This window comes from Strix uralensis, chromosome 6 (assembly GCF_047716275.1).
Source record: "Strix uralensis isolate ZFMK-TIS-50842 chromosome 6, bStrUra1, whole genome shotgun sequence".
NCBI lineage: Eukaryota > Metazoa > Chordata > Aves > Strigiformes > Strigidae > Strix > Strix uralensis.
The window spans coordinates 35,896,973-35,920,483 of NC_133977.1; positions in this window are offsets into that span (position 1 = coordinate 35,896,973).

Below are 23,511 nucleotides of genomic sequence, written 5' to 3' on the forward strand. Positions count from 1 at the left end.
ATAATGTATCAGAGGAAGATCTTGTGGGAAGAGGAGCAGAAGCAAAAAGTATTGATGTTAGGTCAGCCGAATATTTAAGCATGCTTTTAGTAAGATGTTGTGGTAGTTTTGCAGCTAGACAAAGGAAGACTAGAGATTGCAACAATAAGCCAGAAACAAGATAAGATATCTAGACATCAGTAACATTTACTGCATGAAAGATCTGTCAAAGAACTACAGTAGACTAACAATAAAAGGCAAGGATGTTTTTAGGTTTCAGGTTTTTTTTTTTCCCCTTAGCTTGCACAGTTTGTACTCAGTGACCTCCTGTCTCATCTCTGTGTGTGGTAGGAATCTCATCTGAAAAAGAAATTTAGTTTAAACTTGCAGCTTCCATTTGTGAATCAAAGAGTTTCTGCAGAATAGCTAGCAGTTGCCTTTAAAGAAAAGCACAAAAATTAGATCAATTATTGAAGAGGAGCTGCTAAAATTTAGATCGTAAGTTTTATGGCTGAAAAATGTGAATGTATTAAATTGTAGTGCCACTACATGCAATATCATCATGGTTATTGCAATTAAATATATTATTGTTAATGCATAATATAGTTAGAATTATAATTAATATGCCCTTTAATATAACACATACCTAGAAGTTAATCAGCTCTGCATGAGAGGGGTGAAGTAGTCATTGGTAGAGAACTTCTAATTAACACTATAATATTAGAAAATTAACACTATAATATTAGACATTCCTAACAAGTAACAGCATCCCATAGGAAGCAGCTCGGGAACACAGAAAACACAACATAACGGACCATATCTTAAGTGAGAGGTCCTCTGTGGATGGTGAACCCCCTCCAAAGCCAGGCAATGTGTTCTTTTCCCTGTGCACAAGCACATGCAAAACATGATGAAATAAGCACAATTCAGGAGTCTCTTTTCCAGGAATCTTATTTTTGTGGGTTTTGGAAATGGTTCATTGCAATATCATTAATTTGAAATGATCTTGATTTATGGTATTGGTATAGCAAATAATCATGTTTGGCTATACTCTTTCATCATGTGCTTGATTTTATTTATCAATTCCTAGAACTCTTAGCTGCTTGGGCTGGGGATGGGCAGTTGACATTCATATCTTCTCATACTATTGGGGATGGAGATGGCCTCAGTCAAAATAACTGTTGTATCAGTCCAGATCTGTTTCCCACTGTGGATATAAAACAGGAGTCTGGAAGTCAATGGAGAGCCACCATGTGAAAGAATGATAAACTGTCTTCATAGCAGAAAACCTTCTGCAGAATTTTAACTTGGTAAGTTAAAAGCATAGTCCAGGTGTACAGCTAAATGTTCCTGCTGCTATGATGGTATCATGCAGTGAGTAGCTGAACCATAATTAAACTTATATTGCTAGAGCATCCCTAAAGAAAATAAGCAGCTACATGATGATTATGGTTTTCCTCCCCTTAGCCACGTTGTTATGCAGTCTTTCCCATTCATGTACAAGCTTCAAACCTTGAGCAGGTCTTGCACAGATCCCAGTGCTCAGATGAAGCGATGCAAGGCAAGTATTCTGTTGTGCAGACCTTTTTTACGGGATCACTGACGCAACTGCTGCCTTGTGCATTTGTGCATGGAATCTTTGCAAGATGACAGGTTTGGTAAAAACATGAGGGTGAATAGTGTTAATTTCTTGTTGATACAGGATTTTATTATATAGACCAAAGGGCAATGGATTTTCAGACAACACTTGTGCATTTCAGACAGTTGTTAAGATAAATACTATATCAGAGGGCACTGATCATCTTTTAAGATTATTTTAGGTATGTGTTTGTGAAGCAATTAGGATAAAAGTACCACGCCTCTTACGCACAGTGCATATTGATTGTTAAAGCTATGTTTTATTCACTATTTATCTGTCTTGCTCCTACATGAAAGATTTGAGATCATTAGAAAAATGGGTCCAAGCATCCACCCTGAGGAGTCCAGAGCTGAAAATCATACTGCTGCTACCTGAGATGGCAGTGGTACGATGGTGCTTGAGCTCACAGCAGTATTTAACAGAACTTCATACTGTCAGTTCATCACCTTTACACAGAAACTTCAGATGCAATCTCAGATATAAACACAAATAAACCAATCTTTGCTCTGCTTTCTGCTCTTTATGGCAGATCTGTGCAGGCTTGTGCAGTTAATCTGGTTCTGCTAATGCAGCAGGAGCTGAAGATTTCTCCTGCCTAAACCAGTTCATATCCTGATCAAATGTATTATCTGATTAATTATTTCCGTTTCTGTGTTTATTTTCATGTATTGACGAGTTTGTTTTCAGCAGCTTCACTGCAAGAATTGAGCCTGAGATATATTTGTCATCAGTAACAGTAGTCAAAGTATTACTTTGAATGTTCCTTTTGGAGAAGTGGGAGAACTGAAGTTGCAGGAAGTGATTGTTCACTGGTATGCTCTCAGTTATTATCTCAACATTTACAGCAAATTATTCTTTAGCGGGAGGCTGAAACAGAAGGTTTGTGATCAGCCTCAGCTATTTCAGTTTCAGACTGAACAGATAAAAAATTCTGGGGCTGTTAAAATGCAAAAATCGAGGTTTTGTCAAATCAAAGACAGGTGAGCTGCAAAATTTTCCACTAGCTACTAAGTGGATAGGGATACTCTACCCTCCCACCTTTTTATTTTTCTTTTATTTCCCTCCATTTATATTCTTACTTACTTTGGACTGTTCTTGATGAGAGTTGCCAGGTTTTGCTTTTTACTTTGAAGATGCTGTTGCTGTAGCAGTAAGCTCTGGGGAAGTGGTTCAGTTCAGTGGTTCCAGTAGACCAGGCTAATGTGTATGTGTCTGGTAATTGGTACAACATTGGTTTTAAAAATAAAAGACTGAAAGCTTGACAAAAACTGCCACTGACCTACAGTAAGTCAGTGAGAGCTTTTAGTGACCTGCTTCATTAAACGGATAGGCTGCTATGTTCTCTACTAATTATAGCTTAAGGTTAGTGGTTTCATATTTGTGTATGCAGTGTCCTACTCAAATGCACATTGCAATGTGCAAACTTGCTGTGTTGAAAGGTAGAAGAGGCGTGGTGTGTTGCCAGATTTAGTTGCAAATCCACTTTCTGTATACTGAGTGTACTGTGCTTATAGTTACGTGAGTAACAAGAGAGATGGTGAGTTCGTTTATCTGGCACTAAAAGGATTTGAAACAAACAATGTAGAAGTCATTAAAGAAGCAGAAAGTTGGGGGGTGAACATCAGTCGGAGCAGGCAGGAATTTGGGAGATGCAGGGAAAAAGATCTAGAAAATGGAAAGTGATGATAACTCACGGTGTCTATTCTGTGTACCTCAAAAAATAACTTCACACTTTGTTCCAGAAAATGATGGACTGTCTTTGGTGACAAGAAATGGAGCGGTTAGGCACAGTGGGACTGCAGATCCTGGCTTTAATTCCCTGTTTCAGTGCCTTTTATCACCTGACTAATTTCTTTCCAGATCCATAAAAATATTTAAGGATCCTCATTTCCATTAAAGCAGTTTTTGTTTAACTTGCTTAGATCTTAGAGATTAAATTTCTTTTATCTTTCCATCTGCAAAATATGAGTAATGGTAGTATATTGTCCTACTTGAGCTGCTGAGAAGTGAAAAGAACACAAAAATGAGAGATGCTTCAAATCATGTAAGTTCCAGAAACTGAAAGACAGATGTGAGAAAAGAATATAGCCTTGATATGAATCACTCCTTTGAAGATGTTTCTGCTTGTTGCTTTTGCATAGAAACATGCACTTTCGGATGCTTTCGATTATATATCTATTGAATAGGTAAATGGCTCGTATACTTTCATTGTAACACCAAAGCAAAAGTCACAGGAAAGCAATTTAGAGAAATTCATACTCATAAGACAAGCAAACCTTTCACCTTTCCTAATTGTAGCACTCTGACAATTCATTATAGTTCTAGATTCTTTGATTGCTGTTGCAAAAAGCTCTTCCATCCCTGTGTGTTTTCAAAGCATCTTTTGCTTGTGCCCTTTTGGCTTTAATTAGGTGTCACGGGAAATAGTCACATACATTAAAAAAGGGATGAGAGGATTGTTAAATATTTGTGTTTTGGTCTTCTACACCAAAAGTGAGTGTGCCTTCAGGAGTAAATGTATAAGGGATCTTATATGGCCTTTGCTGGCATGAATTGGCTTGTCTGGCCAGAGACAATTTGCTCGAGGGAGAGCATACACCCAGATTATTGGGGCACGACAGCAATTCAGGGAAATGCATGTGGACACCTGATGCGCTTTACCAGACTGAAGCTAGGATATCAGCTTGGCGTTTGTACATGTGGTGTAACTTCTCCTTGATGATGTGGGAGTGAACTGAATCCATATAGACTCTATGGTATAGATAGATCATATCTCCTTTATGATTTCTGGTGGAGAAAAAGAGAGCATCTAGGGCAGTGCAACTTGCAACTTCTTGCAGAAGTGAGGCACTATAACTTTTAAAGTGTACTGAAGGAGAATATGGACAAGAAAGAAGGAGTATGAGCCATAAGAGAAGGAAAAATAATGTCTTGAGAGTTTAGTCAGGATGATGACTTTTGGTGTAATGACCATTTCTAGGACTTTGAAAGCAGTCACCAGACAAGGCCGTTCTTTAGGAAGAATTGAAAGACATGAAATAAGAGAGATTTCTTACACAGGAGTACATTGACAGAAAGATACTGTCAATGAAAATGTTGTTTATTTGTTGTTGGTCACTCTTCCCAGGGAAAGGGATGGGTCCCTGTCTTTCTGTAGTATTAGAATTCAGTGGTTTGCATCCATCCCAGTTCTTTCCTGCATAGCAGTAAAATACTTCTATGCTGAGTATGGCTGATGGTCAATAATGACACCCTTTTCTGCAATAGTGAGTGGCAGATGTAAAGGATTTTTTTTAATGGCATTTAGGATCTATGGAATTATCTGAAGGGAGGAATCAACTGCCTAGAAGTGACTATGAAAGTAGATAGCTTTCTGGTTTTCTTACATTCTTAATTACAAGGTTTTTTTGTAAATATGAGCAAACCATGCTCCTTGATCTAAGTACAAAAAAGGCTGTATAAAATCCAAATAGCGATAAAAGAAAAAGATATTTTCCAAATAATTCTACATTTGCAAACAGTCTGATACTTTGTCAATTAGGGTATCTCTGTAATAGTATTTTTGCTGGCATTGAGATTTTTTGATGCAAAATTTCCCGATCTTTTCAGACCTGTTCCAGATCTTCTTCCAAAATGAATTCTGCTGTGGATTCTTCCTGAAGTCAGAGATGTGTCCAAAGAGATCACTATATAAGGGAAATTGGAGGATAAAGCTGAGAGGAGCTCTTATTCTCTTGTATTATCACCTTATACCTCACTTCCAAATTATTATTATTTTTATAATAAAAGCCACAGTTCAGGGATTAATAAAATGAAGTTCAAATATTAAAAAAAAAATTCCTTAATTTCATATTTCTTCAGTTTAAAATCGTCCTTGGATTACAACTTGCATGTCACTTTTGTGTTAAGCAAACAAAATTCTTAATATAACAGGATTTTAAGAGCTTCGTAGATGTGTATGTTAAAAAAAAAGAAAGTACTCTATGTTGAAATATTTGCATCAAATACACTGTATCACATTCATATAATATCCACTCCAGTTCCAAGTAAAAATAGAATTAACTGTATGTATAATTTCTTTGAAGCACCTAACAGTGTCTGTTTAATGTAAAAAAAAAAAAAAAATCTAGCAGAAATGGGAATGTAGGGAGTGTATGTCTGGCTGAAGATGAGAGACAGCATTATTTTTATGAATGAACAGGAGTCATAGTGGTTTAGTATGAACTAAAGATTTGGTCTACTTTTTAAACAGTGTGCTGTTGCATAATACTCAGATAATTTTCATTAAATTTATACTTCACCTGGAGTCTTAAGGAAACATGACATTCTTCTTGCATTTTGCAGGAGTTCTTAAGTTACATAAAATTAGCTAGTTTATTATGAAATCTTCTAATGTTTAAAATGCTAAACTTTCTCCCAGCCATTTAGAAGTATTTTGAATGCAATGTACAGAGCATCTTCTTTGCATCTGACTTTAGCTGACTAGCACTCATTGGAAAAAAAAAAAAAAACAAACAACCAAAAGAAAACTTAAATCTGGGGTAATAATACTAAAATACTTTAAAGGCTATTATAAGAATGGATTCAACACTCTGTCCTTATAAATTGCTTTGGAAATTCAAACCAAATGCAAGGGTAGTAAAAGTAGTCCGAGGCACACAGCTGCAATAGGTAGGCATAGCGTGTGAGACAGGTTTGTCCTAGTAATGGGTCAGTCATGGACTGCCTGGGAGGCCTGGAAAAGTTTCCCAGCTAGCTGTGTCTGCCCCTGCTCTCCCACCCTTGTTTTCACAGTACCTTGATGCAGAATCCTGACCTCAGTCTAAGGACAACAGAGATATAAAAACTATAATTCAGATGGGCATGGCACATGACTCATGCTCACCTTTCCCTTTTCTTGTAATATTAATCTTAGAGATGACTTTGAAACCACATCATTTTTTTCTTTCAGTTACTGTAATAAATTTAATGTTCACAGAAGATGCTAAGTTGACAGCCCCAGAGAATAAAATTATTCACGAGGCAGGTAGTTTAGGCAGGGATCAATCTGGTAATTACCATACTCTTGAATTTGGGGACTTCTGTTAGTGTGACTTCTGACTCTGAATGGCACAACTGGAAACCAATCTGATGCCTCATACTTGTCCATAAATTAAAAAAATCAGTAAGAGACTTGAAGATGCATCAAAGACAAAATACCAGTCCATCAGCTGCAAGCACGGCACATGGCAAAGCTGCAGCTGAAGTGTGAGGCCAGTAGCAGCTATGTGGAGCTAATGCCCTTGGCCTGAAAATGAGAAAATGAGCAGCCCAAGATCTGTTTTACCTCAAAATGGTCTAAAATGCCTACAGAGAGGTGAAATTGTGGCTTGAATAGTGGAGACACCAGGGAATCCTGGATGTGCTAAAACCTTCCCATGGCTGCACTTATCTTTTTACTTCACTGACAGCAAGGTGGAGAAGTGCTCTGAGACCTCTCTCTTCACCTCTGCCCAGGCATTTTTAACACAATTATTCTTTTCCTGGCTGGTTAAGCTGGTTTAAGGAACAGAGTAAAACACAGTAGGGTCTCTCAGCGGCTGCACCTCACCAGAAAAAAAATGTCCCCAGGTGATCCATCCCTGTGTCAAAGCTAGCCACCTTGATGCTGAAGGAGACTGAGAGAGGAGCTCATATTTCTATTCTGCTTTTGTTGCCATTGTTTCCACTTGGGCTGCTAATAAGAATTTATGATGTTGTAAACTAAAATGATTTCTGGAAGTGCTGCTTCTCAGAGAGAGTTTCTGCTGTGTCTGTCTATTTTTTTTCTTCTAAGCCATCGGGAATTTTCTGATTTCAGTTATGTAGGCATAAGGTCAAACTAACTTCCCAGTAAATTAATGCATTGAATTCAAATGTGTCTTTACATAACATGATGCAGTGTAGCTCATGCCTTGGCTTTGTTTATGGAATAATCTGGAGAGTGTAGAATGAAAAATTAAATTAGAACCTGAGTCACAGTTTCCATCACACAGCCTGAGCCTGGCCTTCTTCAGCACATAATTTTGCAAAAATGTTTGTTCAGTGGTACATCAAGAGGCATATCTGTGCATTACCCACTTATGGTATGCAGCTTGCAATAGCCATCTTCTCAAATTGCCTTTCTTTTTCAGTGTAGCCAGTCTGGGTCTAAAATATTGATAAACAATCTCTGCTGCTAAATTAAGACTAAAAGAGTAATCAGAGGAATGAATGTAAGCAATAAATTTTCCAGACATTCGTGCTACGTGTGCTCCTGTTAATATCATGGTGATAAGGAACACTAAAAATCTGACACGTGTAATCATTGTTTTCTAGTGATATGAAGGATAAAAATTTTAGGTAAGCTAGCATAGAGATGAGAAAAGATACTCCTGAACAACTCATCTATATCCACAGACAACTTAGTTGCTGTTGTGGTCACTTGTGTAGCTGTAAATAAAACATCCTGCACTGTGTTATTCACCTCTAAGTGTGTTGCTGAAGATAATATTTCCAAGGGTAAAGTGGAAATTGTTTTGCTGATTTTTGTAGTCAAAGAAGAACTACTTCTAAATAGCTCCCATCTGATGCATCCACAATCAGAAGCTACCTTCTTTGGCAAGAATGGAGAAGGGCTAAGGAAAAAAAAAAAAGTCTGTTTTCTGTCTGTTCATTAACATCTCTCTTGTCCATCTAACAAAAAGCTAGAGATTTGTGAACTGCAGTGGCTTACAGAAGGGATACTTTCCTGGCAACTGGTTTCTGAACTGATGTCAGGGCCAACTCAGTTGTGTATACAGAAACTGGAAGAACACATCCAGCCCTTCATTCTGGTCGAGGGCCAGTCTGCCAGGCATGGGGCACTGAGGTCCGTCTGTGATGCAGCAGAAGCACAACGCATCACAGCAGGGTATAAAGCAGATTGTTCAGGTAGAGCAAGAACTGAGCAGTGAGGAGCTGAGGAAAAGCTGGAGAAACTTGTGTAGGGTTTAAGGTAGGTTTACTCAAAGCAGCTAGCCAGAACAAGCTCAATGTCGCTGTGGATATGTTGCTATCAGTACCTAAATTGGATAGTTTAAAGCTACTTGGAGGAGTTGCAGTTGTATCCTTGGCTTCAGGGTAGACATATGCAGAGGCAACAGCTCCAACCTCATATATCTCACTGTTTTAAAGTAAACATATGGTAGAAAGAGAAAAAGAAGCAGTTCTTAGAGCTGGAACAATTTATCCAGCTAGTTAAGAGCATTTGGATAAGTTTCACATGCAGTCCTCCTGGGTGCATGTATTAGGTTGGCTTTACACATAAGCAGTTCAAATGACTGTTTGCTGCCATATGCTGGAGGTGGGAGGAGGACCCCAGTGTCAGCGAATTGCCTGAAGGGTGCTGTGTGCCTCATGAAATCCTTATGTCTGTTGATTCGTGTCAGGAAAAAGCTATCACCTTGTCTGCTGAACTCCACAATCTGCTGCTGTCTGTGAGCAGAGCTGGTGCATGCTCTCTTGAGAGCTCAACAGTGTCTGGGACACCACAAAGATCTTCTGAAGTTAAAATATACGACAGGGAAGTGAGATATGAGAAAAATAAGGCTTGGATAGGGCCAGAGCATTAATCTAAGTTTTTTTTTTTTTCTTGGGGGGTGAAGAACGCACTGGGCAAACACTATCTCCAAACGTTTTCTGAGAAACCTGTACTTACAATATAACAAACAACCCTTTCCATAACACTTCTCTGGCTCAACAGAATGATTTGGGAATTTTTGCTACCTTACCTCTTAAAAATCCAGAAGTTGGCAGGTTCTGCAGCCTCCAGAAACACCTTTTACATGAATGAGATCTGTAATAAGGTATGTCAGAAACAGAGAAGACTTTTCTGCAGTTATTTTCTTGTGTGTAGACAGTGGCACTGAAGGAACGTAGATGTACTCAAAGTAAATGAAGAGATGGTGTGTCAGAGAGATGACTGCTGTGGAGAGCACCTGCCATCACAGCCACAGTAATAAAAAGATTTGTAAAGCCGTTTCACTCCCTGCTTCTAAAAATTTCATCTGCCTTGCCTTCTTGTGCTGTGGTTTCCAGGTTCTCAGATGTTGCTCCCCGACCTTTCTGCACCTGCCCAGACAGCCTGCTGTTTCTCCCCGGTAAAACAGGGATCAGCAGATCCCTTTTTCATCTGCTGTTTGCCATTAAATCAGCAGAAATCTTGCTTCCAGTGTCTGTCTGATAGTCAATTCCAGCTCCTTCCTGCTTTGAGGAAGCCCCTCTCCCAAGCCAGTGCCTATATGGTGCTGTGACCTTGACTTAGATATTTTTATGATCTCTCTTATCTCTGCCTTACTTTCTCCGCTCCTTGCATGTTCAGACACCAAGGATCTCCAATCTTTTGAGTATTCTGACTTTCAGGGAAGTTAATTAAACTCCCAGCCTTAATGCTACTTTAATATTTTCTGTTTAAATTTGATTTTTATGTATGTAGTTTTCTCCATCAATATGCCAACATTTGTTGTAATTTAAACACAGTAGCATCTGATGCTTGAATTACCACTAAATGACTGCAGCATCTTAGATACTACAATTTCATATAGTGACAAGAAATGCTTTGGTCTTTGACTCATGTAAACAGTATTTCATATAACTGTGAAGGCAGGGAATTACATATTTTTACCACAAATGAAGATACATAGCAAATCTAAGAACAAATAAAATATACTTTTTGTCCAGTTGTAAGTCGTACTTTTATTTGGAGATCTCAAAACACCTACTCCGAGATTGATGCTATACGTATAACAAGCACTGATCTGAGAAACTTGTTCTTTGTATAATGTTATGGAGATAGAAATGTGTATTTTTGATATCTTATTTGCAGTGAAACACCTAATTGGAAACTGTAAAATGTGTCTGTAACGTTCTTGCTTACTGCCTGGCTGTGGGGTTTGTCTTTTTTTAAATGCTGTTTCAGCATATTCTTGGCTAATAAGGGTAGCTGTTTTACATCATTTTAGCAAAGTGGAACATTGAAATTATATGACTGAAAAAATCTATATTGTCATTTTTCATTTTCATTATTACTCTTTCATAATTAAGCAATAAATATAAGCTGTGCTGATCCGTACGTTATGGCAAGCTTTCCTGAATAGAGCAAAGAAGAAGTAGAAAAAGATTCTAGCTACCCTTGGAAAAAAATAAAATTAATCTTTCAGTAAAAAATTAATCTTTCAGCCTGCTTATCTTGAACTTGTTCTGAGATTTTCCATGTACTTTAGTAGAACCAGTGTCACACTGCTGGGTGGTTTATTTAAGTGTTGATGTAGGATGTACATTTTTCCAGCCAGTGTAACATTGGCTTGAAGATGTTCCTGTGATGAACAATCACAAAGACAAAGAGTTTAAATACTGCTTCTTGCAAGGATGAAAACGTCATCTATTTGCCAAACTTTTGTGAAAATATTAAATTCTTCCAAACCTTAAGCAAATTAATGGTTGCAGAGGTGACTGAGGCCAAATAAAGCCTTGAGAGCAAGCCAGGAAGGTACCAATTACTGTTCATTTCAAAAGGAGTCTTGTGGGGTCAACAGCACACTTAAACCAGGCATGCTGCGTACTTTCCTGTGCGTGACCCAGCAGATGTGAGAGGCATTGGAAAACAACAAGGCTGTGACCCCATTGGAGATTTGGAGGAGAGCTGAAAGCGCTATAGGTAGGAGCTAAGGTGGGGTGAGTGTGTGTCTTTGTGTGTATTGTGCAGATCCTGGGTGAATTGTGTAGGGAACAATGGTGAAGGGGTGGAAGCAGGTGGAATGGGAGAGGAGGACACGAGTAACACTGGGATTATGGAGGTGAGGCTCCGAGGGTGATGAAAAACAAGGTGTGAGAAGCACAAGAACCAGCGTTTGCCAGCCCATCTCACATAGCGAGAGCTGTTTGGTCATCATCTTGGGATGGTTGCTCTGTCGTCGTTTTGGTAATTTAGCACATCTATCCGTGTGTTTGCTAAATGTGATCTTTGTTTCAGTTCATGTTGCCATCTTTTGCCTCTCCTTTTCTTTTTTGGCTGCTGCCTGTATGTGTGTTGGGGTCCTGTCTGAAGTCAGGGTCTCATTTTGGTTTTTACTGTGACACAGTTTAGTTATATCAACACCTTTTTAATATTGCTGGCCTCAAGTGTTCAATTGGTCAAGAGCATGTTTGGGGCATGTGACAAAAAAAAAAAAAAAAGCTGATTGCCCCCAAGACACATGTCTGTACATTTCTCTGGTAAATTAGAGATGAATGTAGTTCTTTGGTATTTTTTGATGCAAACTGCCTCTACTTACCTTTTCAGCATCACTGCAATGAAGAGAAGATGTGGTACTATTCAATTCTGTTGACTATGTAAATCTTGTGACCATTTAATGAACACATTTTCAAATATTTTTCTAAGGAACAGGGAAGAAAATACATGCTTTTCTTCTTGATATTTGATTTCTTGATATTTGGTTAAATAGGACAAAATCACGTGAGTAAGGCTATGTCAAATCCCTGCTGTTTTTTCTGTGGGAAGAGAGGAAGAAAAGGAAGTGACAAAAATAGTGATCTGAACCATGAAATATCTCAGTTATTTAAAAGAGGTTGTGTGAGTCATAGGGAGCCATAATTTTGTAAACAGGTGCAGTAATTTCTGTAATGCAGAGAACTAATGAGGAACGGTGAGTCTAGCTTGGTTAGAACAACACTGCATTGCAACATGCTGTGCTGAGTACTCTGAAGGTATAAAGCAATGGTCTGGAGTTTCAGGACATTTTAATCTCCTAGATGATCTTTGACAAATCATTTCACTTCGCACTGCTTCTGTTTCACCATCTGTAAGACAGGCAGGATAATAAAAAAAAAAAAAAAAGCGTGTTGAAAGCTACTGATGAAAGTTAGGTGGCAGCATTATTTATCACATTAAATGTACGTTCTGTGAAACGTTGTTCATGATTACGGATGTAAATTGTTGTCAAAGCTGCAGAAGGCCTTTGTTCCTTCTGCACAGATCCTGTGCCAACTTTCTACTCATCATCATTAGGACTGTGAGACAAATCTTCCCATCACTCTTTATATAAAAGGTCTGCTACAATGTTACAGCATTGCAATCAGACTTTTATGCTTATTTTTGTTTCATATATTTATGGGGTTTTTTGTTTTTAATTACTGTCATGATTTCTCCATTTTATAATAATTGTATCATCACAACTACGTAAATGCACAGATAGCTGTCTTTAAGTGTCCTTAAGTTCGCTTTTATGAGTGCTCAGATGTAAGAATGTGGAAAAAAAACCCCACCCATATTGCACTGTGTGGGTAAAGCAGTCTCTTTTAAAAGCTTTATGCCTCTTCTATGCAAAGTTCTACTTACAAGTTTTCTGCTTACATTTTGATTAGTAGGATTTAGAGTTCTATTTGTAATTGAGAAAAAGCATTTCAAATTATAACTTTCTTCCTTCTGTCTATTTGCGAGGTCATAATTTTCTTTCCAAACTAACCTACATTTGGCTTTTAACTTAATTTCTTAAAATTTAAAGGTCTGTGATCTTTCAGACTATCAAACTATTTTATTGAAATTTCCAAATTGGACCAGCTGCTCTCCTGATAATCATGATATTTCTAATAAGTCTGGCAGTAACTGAATTAATTCTGTGTCCTTGCCAGTAACAAAGATGGATTTAGAAGTGTTATTTTTGAAGACCTGTTATGGTACCTTTCCCACAGTTCTTTCCAGCTGAAAAGAATTCATAATAATGAAAATAATGTTCTTGGAGAACCAGGGCATACGACTGTACTAAATATGTGATGGAGTTTCTTATAGTGCATCATGGTGCACTCTGTTCAGAAGTAAAAAAAACACCAAAAAACCCCAAAAAAACCAACCAACCAAACCCAAACCTTTATTTCGGGGGGGGGGGGGGGAACCCAAAACCTTTCCTTTTTTTCTGGAGTTGTGGAAGTGACTTAGCTTGTGCCCAGTGTTCCTGAAGGGTGTGTGTGTGTAAGGGGTTGCAACTGTTAGATCTTATTTTTATTTTCTTGATATAAACGTAAATCCATTCTCTCTCACAGAACAAAGTATACTCCATTTAAATTTCTTCTGGTGTTGGCTAATTGGCATTCCCTGAGAGAGAAAAAAGGGATTTCAGGCCTGCATGGAACATTTTAAAGGGTTGGTTTCCCTAGAGACTCTGCTTACTATGAAATTGTAGCAGTGTGTTGTGCAGAATATGGTGTCTGCATCATAAATCCTCTGATTAATGCGATGTGAGGTCCTGGTTCTTAAAGTTATTGTTGTGTTGCTCCACTAAGCATTGCAACAAATAGAGAACTGGGACAGTAGCAGGGTAATTGTTTTTTTCAGGATGTTGTGACTTTCCCAGAAATTCCATCCTCATCCCAGTTCACTACCCAAAATATGGAACTCAGTATGATTCCATGAAATATTTAGGTATCAGCAAGTTCACCATCTTCTGATGAAAAGCTCTGTAAACTGAAACACTTGTGAAATACTCCAGATGTCATAACATTTTGTTACAGAGGCTCCCAAATGAGCAATCAACCACCAAAAATAAAAAATTAATTATTAATACAGTTAACTAGCTCTCCATAAATTACAGGTTCGAATGTCTGTGAGAGGAGAACAGAACAACTTTCTAGGGTTTAACGGCAACCCAAAACACAGAACAAAGAACTCCATGGGGTTTAACGGCAACCCAAAACGCAGAACAAAGCCCCACTCCCTAGGGTTTAACAGCAACTCAAAACGCTCTATCACTCACCTAACAAGTGAGGGCTCTCAACCTTGAGGACCTGCTCAGGGCAGCGTCCCAACCCAAGTCACCTCAAGGAGTTTCCTTGGGCAGCATCCTGACCCAAGGGGAGAGTCCTCGACCACAGCATGCAGCTCCAGGGGATGAGCTCAAAATGGCTCCCCCAGGGGACTCCATTTATACCCAGGCCCAATCTGACCTGTAGTCAATAGCGGCTCCCATTGGCCAAAGGCCCCAATTACCGCAAAGCCCTGAGAACAAAGGCAGTCAGGAGCTGCTGCACTTCAGCAGCCAAGAAGCTCTGCTTTCATTGGGCAGATGCACCTGCCACACATTTCCTGAGACTATGCTATTACTACTGCTTTTCTCATGTTTGCCACTAGAGACAAAAACACTTGCAAAAATTCGTGATTTGTTTGTAGACAATTGCAGTTAAAGAAACTATTGATCCCTGTGGTAATTTGCCACTCTGTAAGATTTTTCCATCGCTCTTGAAAATCTTCTGGGAGATGTGAATCACTGTCTCTTCCTCTCTGGATGTGATAATTCCTAAATCCTTTTTCTGATCTGGGACTAAGTTACTGACAGCAAAGTTTTGTCTCTCAGCATTATATATGTAATGAATTTAGTACATTATGTATGCATTGACTCAGATACTATATTTTCATATGTTTAGTCTGATATTTATGCTCATTGTTTTTTATTTATTGTTTTGTAACCTTCTTAAAAGTAACTGAAAAACATTCCTGATGCTTAATTTGCAAAATACAGAGGCCACTCCAGAGGAGCAGACCTTTAACTGCAATGCTGAAATGTCAGACAGCAGTTGGAGATCCTCAGTCCCAACCTTTCATTTAGCACGACTTTTCCTGGGTTGTTCAGATTGATGAGATAACAGCTTGAGTCGATGAGAGTTTTGTTGCAGTCCCATTTTACTTTGTGTTTCCTGTTTACTTGAAGGGCGGATAAAACCTCACGCAGCATGTTGTATCATATGTGCAGAAATTAATTCTTTGGATTTGCATTTAAAGCATCCTGTCATTCCATTACATAGTTTTATTATTTTGCATACTGTGCTATAGATTTTGGGCTTGGGCTGTGCTAACTCAGCTGACTTCAAGCAGAAGGTATTGCTCAAGCTCATCCATACCTATTATGTGAACTGGAAACCTACAGGCTTCACCCCAGTGGCAGCTGTGGAAGCTCTGTTGAATTTGCAGTACGGTTATGACTCCACTGCCTTACTGGCTATAGCTTCCCAAATCAGCTGATCACAGCAATTCTGTGTCCCAGGTAGAATCTGTAGCTATGGCTGTTTGTATTCAATCGAATAAATTACAGATATGATCCAAAATCATTATGTACATGGGTAGTTAGGCACAAGTAAACTGCTGGAAAACACTAACTCCTATTTGGAGCCCAAGGGCTCTGAACCACAGATGAAGTTCAAAGATCTGGAGGAGGCAAAAGAGGGAAAGACCCTTAAATAAGCTGTTCATTATTACTGCCTTTGTAATATTGCTGCATGTTTTCAACCACCTGTAAAACACTCAAGCTACAAGTTTGCAGAAACTTTGAATAGAGTCTCTGCAAAGAGCTTTTTTGGTGCTTTGATAATTTATGAATGTCAGAAGAGCAGCGGTGAACCTGTGAATGAGACAATGCCCCTAGATAAATATGCATGGTGAGGAAGTTGAGTGAATTCATGTGAAAGCATCTTTGAGGACCCAAGAGGAAGCTAGGGGAATGGAACTGCCTTTAAGCTATTTCTGTGTATGTACAGAAAATTTCAAGCAGAAACTCTGCTCCATCTTTCTCCATCTGTCTGATACCACCGATCTGGAAGGTAAGAGTTTTGTTACCCAGGCCTGCAGAACAAATAACTTCAGCAGTTAAAACGTATGCCATGCTAGGACTGAACCTTAGGTCTGATGCGGACACAGGATACTGTTTTACTTTAACCTCCGAAGTTGACCCCGTAACTGATCACCTCCAAGCTTTTCTGCTTCTGAGCCATTCCAGGAACTTAGACTTGCTCTGTTGGCTTTGAACTCAGGAATCCATGATCAGCTATCTCACTTTCTTCTTCCTGACTTCTGGCCCTTTTGCGCTCTACTCTGTTACTCTGAAGCCCTTAAGTAGGAAAAGGCAGTGGTCTACAAACTGATTTCTTCAAGGGTTTTATGTCACAAGTCACAAAGAAATGTGTGTCTTGTGACAGGAGCCATCTCCATGTCACACTGAGGAAGCGAGCACATGCAGATAGCTGAAGTGAGGCTCTATATTATATTATATCATAACATTATATTATTATTATTATGCTATAGAAAGGGAGGAGCAGCTTATGTGGTTTAAACTAATTTAAGCAACCTCGTGACCAGCTCTTACTATGGACAGACATAAATGTTTTAATGCAACCAAAAATTAGCTGTATATTTTTCCTTCTGTTTCCTAACTTTGCTCTTTAGCTCATTTATTCAGTATTCTACAATGCACTTTTTTTTTTTTTTTTTAATTTAAACTTACGGCTTCATGTCTTAGGTCTGCAGTCTTAGCAAATACTGAATTATTATAATGATTCTGTTTATGCAGCTTCTACTTTGAAAACAAACCAAAGCAGTCCTTCTGTGTCTACTAAGCTCAGAAATGTACTCACAGTGTTGCTCTCATACTTTGAATATAGCAAGCATAAAATGCCTTCCTGTTTTCTCCCACTCCTGTGGCATGAAGTATTTGTGAAGTACCACTGGATATTTATTGTTTCTCCATCTAACTCAGTTTTGAATTCACCTGGTCGCAGAAACTCTACAGCTCTTGGTGCTGTTTCAGCATGAAGTCGTGCTTATATAGAGAAAAATAAGGTCAGAATAATTTCAATGAAATGCTTCATTCCTGTGAGAATTTGTCTATTTGTCAACACACATACAGACCCGACTGATGCGGTGCCACTGCAATGTAGGTCCTGCCCTTAGGTAAATTCTTTTTGGAAACTTGATGAATTTCATCCTTTCCTCACACCTCATAAATATCCCTTCGGTGCACCTTCTCGAGGGTGCCAATGCCTCATTTTGAGTTCTCAGTAGCATCCGTATACCAGGGAGTAGGATTCAACCTACATGACTTTGGATATCATCTGGACTATGGATAATGGGAAAATAAATAGGTAATGAGAAAAAAAAAGCACTTCTGATTTCTTCACAGGGAAAGATAAACCACAGCATAGGAGAACCTATTTCTCTCTGGTATATGGAAGAGAAATATTTAAATGCACTGTTAATATCTAAATTAGGTGATTGCACCTCAGTCCTTCTGTCAGCTCTTATCCAACTTCATTAATAGCTCCCTGATTTGTACTTAGATAATACCAGGCTACAATTTTCAAGTTTCCCCAGTGTTATCTATCACCTTTTGTTTCTTTTTTTGAATTATCATGTTTTTCATTGGAAGGTCTACTGTTTTCATGCAGTAATTCCACACACACCATGGAAGGAAGTGCATAATATGCACTAGATATTCCATTATTCGGAAAGAACTGGTGTGTTTTAATTCTCTCCATCAGTAAATGGCCAATTTTCATGAACTGTTATATTTCCTGAGTTTTCTATGTCTGAGATCTTAAACAGAACAAGGACAGGCAGCAAAACCAATCACTACAGAAATGAATATGGAGCTGCAATTACACTTCAGATTTCAGATTTTAATGTGAGTTCTCTATTTCAGGATAGTTTAATACAAAAAAAGTTACTGGGAGTTTTGAAAATGAATGGCCAAGGGCAACTCTCAGGAAACTCCAGCCCCGTCATAAGAGCTCCACATGCTCATAAGAGCTGTGCAGTTTTTCAGTAGCCCCTAAGAGTTTATTTTACGCCTAAGAACTTCAGGCCTGTGAAGGTTTATTTAGACCCTGGATCCAATTGCAGAGAAGGTTAGAAGGGCCTGGAGCTGTGAAATGAACAGGAGTGAAATCCTTTCTTTTCAATTTGTCATTTAACACTTAGAAACAGTATCTTTAGGGACTTCAGCCTTGTGCAGTGACGCACAGTCGCCACTGCAGCGACTTGAGTGCCATCTTGCACGTAGGGGATGATTCAGCTGGTAAAATTATGTTACTTTGAAATTAGTTTGGTACTTAGCATTTAATATTCTTCTCTTTTGCTCTGCAATTAGCTTTTACTAATGCAGTTTAATCTATTTGTAACATTTCTTGAAAATCATAGTAGACATGATTTGAAATGAAGCTAAATCTCTTGAACTTTTCCTTATGTTAATTTGAAATGCCAACAGGGCACCAACTGCTGTGAAAATTAATGAATGAGGTACACCAGACTGTCTTTCATTTCATTTGAATGCCTTCACACTTAGAGAGCATATGTGACAAACAAACTATTCTCCAACACCACAGATGATGCTGGAGTGAGAATTTTGCTGCTTGTTGGGCTGCATTAACAGATTGTGGGTCCTGGTTTCTTTGCAAGCACATTATGGAATACAGCTCACAGGAGAGGCAACTCTCCTCTGAAAATGTTTTTTTCTTTTAAAGAAACATTTTTTTAAAGTGTGTGAAATATTATTAAACTAAAAATATCTACCACTGCACTTGCATTTTTCTCTAACAGTGTTTTACTCCTCATTTAAAAAATCTCAAGCATGACAGTCAGCTTTCTTAAGGCTGAGGGTAATTTGTCCGTGTTACTTCTTAGACATTAAGCTGCAAAAACTGTATTATGCTACCATATCTCTGAGCTGAATTAATTTATACTATGCACAATAATTTTGTTCAAAACTGCAGATTGCACTTTTTCCTTGTCCTGAAGAGCTGGGGAAATGGTTGGCCTTCACAGTTAAAGCGGACCTCCTGTACAACAAAATGAATTTCAGGAGAGAATAAGATAAAACTTCTTGACTGCTTAGAAATGTTTATGAGCCAAAAGAGAATAAACACATGCAATTAAACTGTTTTCTCAGGCAGTGTCAGTCACATAGTATCTATTAAAGCCCAACTGCAGAATCTGGACTATTTTTGCATGATGGTCAGAAGTGCTGTGTTGAGTGATTGGACAATGACCGTGCTGTAATTCTCTGCTAAAATTCCCTTTGCAATTCTGGAATTTGGCTTATTTTTAATTTTTTTTTCAGATACCACAGCGTTTGTGATTGTGTTCCTGGTGACAAAGTTTTAATATCTTTCTGTTTAAGCATGTTCTTGTATTCCACTATAGTCTTGACACCAACATACACACAAGTTCACTGCTTGGTGGGGGTGGTTTGTTGACTCAGGTGGGAAATTCAGTTCTTCAATTTTAACTGGAAGTAGTAAATACTTTTTTTTTCCACCCTTTGGAGTCTCTAATATTAAATGAAAATAAAATTAAATTGTGTGATCAGTAAAACTGTGACACAACGTTTGTTCCTAGATAAATGATCAAATAAACAATTTTACTTACACCCAGATTAAATAACTGGCACTAAAACCAATAAATTATTTTTTTATACTCTGCATTGCAGTCATATAATGAAAAGACTAATTGGATTTGGACTTGGAAAAATGCCGCTGCTGTGCTCCAGAAATTGAAACATTGACTAAACTGTGAAATAAAATAATAGTATGGGGCAGATGTATTCTGGCTATTCTAATGAAAAGGATTCACAATTTCTTTTCTGACTTAGGCTTGAGCGGGCATAATGACAATGTTGTGCGAATAGATATAAGCTGCGAACTCTAATGGAAACAAAATAATAGAATGTTTAAGGCATCTTTTAGAAATGGGACATGAAGGGGCTTGTCAACAGTGAGCCCATGACAGAGTGAGAATTTGTGATGGACTCAGCTGGACATGGAGCTCTTCTGCCTTGGTCAAGCCAGGGTAAATATATTCACTTTGCGTCATGCAGGGCAGTCATCTCTTTGAGTGTGCCTGTGTTGCATTCAAGGACAGATAAGGTCATCTTTTGTGTCATTTTTCTTTGCTTTTATAGATAAGTGGCATCCTTACTTTCTGCTTGTGTCAGACACCGACGTGGTTGCAGACATAATTTATGGGTATGATTTATACATCAAAACACCTGTCAAACTGAATGCTTAAAAAGTAAATTTTACAAGTCTGGAAAGGGGCATACCACATTATGGTGTGATTTCAGGACTGTTTGTTCACAGAGCTTTTAAACTGGTGTCTGCCTTGCACCTCCTGGAAGCAACAACTGTGTTCATTATTGCATAGTACAACTTTGTAGGCCAGAGTGCAGCTGTTAAGATTGCCCAGCTATAGGGAAAGACGTGTATGGCTTTATGTATGAGAACTGCACTCAGAATTGCTTTGATTGCTTAAACCAGTTGCTCTGTAGGGTATGTAGATTATCAATTCCCATATCATGTATACTTAATATTACTGGATAGATTAATGGATAATTAAATATATTACAGAATTGTTGTGAATGAGATTTTATAAAATATTCATAATATCTTAGGTCAAAAGTGGGAAGGGATTTAAAAATGGGTTAGACAATTTCACAGTTTTGGGATTTCTACAAAACATCCTGGTCTATTTTTATATCATCTGGCTCGGGAAAGTCCTTGATCTCAGATCATCAGGCCCTACATGTGAATGCTATGGTCAGGTTCACTATGTTGATGTTCTGTCCTCTTATTATTGCTGTGGTTTTCCAAGTGGGTTGTTTTGGGATGATACAAATTTTTCTTCTTTGTATTTTTCCCCCCACCAAAATGAAATAAATTTGAGTTTTTTTTATTGTTTGCATTTTTTTAAGATAAAAATTCAAATATTGTATCTGAAAATGTCACAATGAAATATGTCAACATTTCTCACCTTTTTTCTGAAGATCTTTTCAGCTGCATGCCTTAGACAGCTTCTCTATGAATTCCTCAATAGTATGCTTGATCTAAAACTGAGTTTATAAGCAATAAATCAATATATACCTAACTAATATTTACTGTTCTATAGTGTTTAAGAAGAATATAAACTGATAAATATTCCTAGTACACAAACAGTCTTTCATTACAATCTGTATCAAAATCTGCTTTGCAGTACCCTGTATAAAAAAAACAGAAAAGCTACTAAAAAGGGCATTGGAATCCCTTCAGTTGGTCAAGAGGTGGGAGCTGTTGAGACAATGCTGGGCAAACATGACATTTCAATTGGTATCTTAGCATGTTGTAGGTAGGATTCTGTCAACACTTCCTTTATTAACCTCAGTGTTCAGGCAGACACAGCTACCAGGTTGAAATTTCATCCTCAACCAGTGTTGCTTGTTTAAATTCTCTCAGCTCACGAAAATAGTTTAAGCTAGTTTGTTTCCAAATTTCAAGCTGCAGAAGACAAAAGAACAATAGGAATTAGTAGGTTTCTGGCTCCTCCACAAGCTGCTTTGTGCTCCTACCCTGAACGTATCAACCTGCTAGTTTATATAATGTTATTTTCCATCTGTTATGTTTTACACATGATATTTTGCATGAGAAAAAGGGACTGCGGTGTTGCTTTTTATTCTGAGATTATCAGGGTACTCAAAAATGCTGTTAACTATTTTTCATATTGATTGATTTGTTAGGTCACATTCTCTGCTTCCTGTGTGTGCCAGGCTCATATGAACCTGAAGAGCAAAATAAACATCTCTGTTGTAAGAGAAAGACTGTCTCTTCATCTTAAATTATGAATCCATAAGACTGAAGGAAGGAATATATTTCAGTCTTGCGTAATATGAATAATGTATGTAGCACCGTTATACACATCCCGCACATTGTGGAACCAGAATGTGCTGTTAATAAACATTCATAATGCTCACCATAACCATTCTGAATGTTTTATTGCCAAAATAAGTTGTGATCCCAAGGACATTCAGAGATGTCGATCTTATTACTATATCCAATTATTAAAACTTAAACTTATAGCAGCATTATTCCCTCTCTCCATTTGACATGGGAAATTAGTCAAAATCTCTGGGTCTTGTAGGTTGTATCAGTTACTTTCATAAGGGAGTTAGTTGTTATATGCAATCTTATTTAATTAACAAAAATGCAAAACCTGTTTTTCTGAGCACAAGGAGAATCAAACAACAGCAACACATGAATCTCTTGCAGTTCTCAGCTTCCTTCAAGCTGTGTTGAACCCAAAATCTTTCTCTGTCATGTTAGCAGTGTTTCTAAGGCTGTGGGAGCAGCTTCCAAGCTGCTGTCTTCATTTCCTTTCTCTCCATTCCTTCAGTTCCCCTTGCTCCCACCCAAAAATATCTGCTTTCAGCCTAGTTTTTTGCTATGTCAATATTCATGAAAAGGCAGTGAAGCGACATGGATGGATGTATATCCCAGTCTCACCTTCTCAGAACCACAGTTCTCAGTGGTGCTCCTCTGGTTTTTGCCTGAGAGTGCCTATGAAGACTGAAAAATGCTGTTAGAAACTGGTAGAGGAGCTCTGGCCCAAGATGGTACCACATGGTTAACTTTGAGAACTATATAGAGTTTAAGCTTGCTGATTTGCCTAATTAGGATCAAAGAACAGTTAATTTGTGGATTTAAATGGCTTGTAGGCTCTCTCACCCCTCACACATGGATAAATATGACAGTGAAGAAATTTCAGGTGAGTTTGAAATTAGAACTTAGTGAAGATGAGAGACAGAGGAGAACTTCACTGTCAACAATCCCTCTGATAATAACAGAATCCTGGGGAGGGGGGAATATCTGTCCCTTTACTTGCTTTGATAATCAGGAAAAATAGAATAATCTACTTTAGAAGAGGTTGCAGGCTTTCTCCATAAAGCAAGTAAGTTTTATGATATTTTACTAAACTGGTCAAATGATTTATTCTAGAAGAGTCACCTCTTTTGGGGTTTGTTTTGTTTTGTTTCTATTTTAAAGATGTATGCCAGTTAAATGAGATAATCAACAAAGTTTATAAATTAACCTGTTTGCTACATTCAAAGAGAGATGAAACAGTCTGTCAACAAAGTGGGTTTTTCAAAGTTGCAACAACTATTTTCCTTGGTGGGAAACATGAAAATAATTAACTATCCAGTTATTGTAACAACACAGTTAATAATTTTGTTTGTTTTAAACCATTAGTTCTGGGACATTTATTCTTAACTGTCTAGTTGCAACTTTATCAGGAG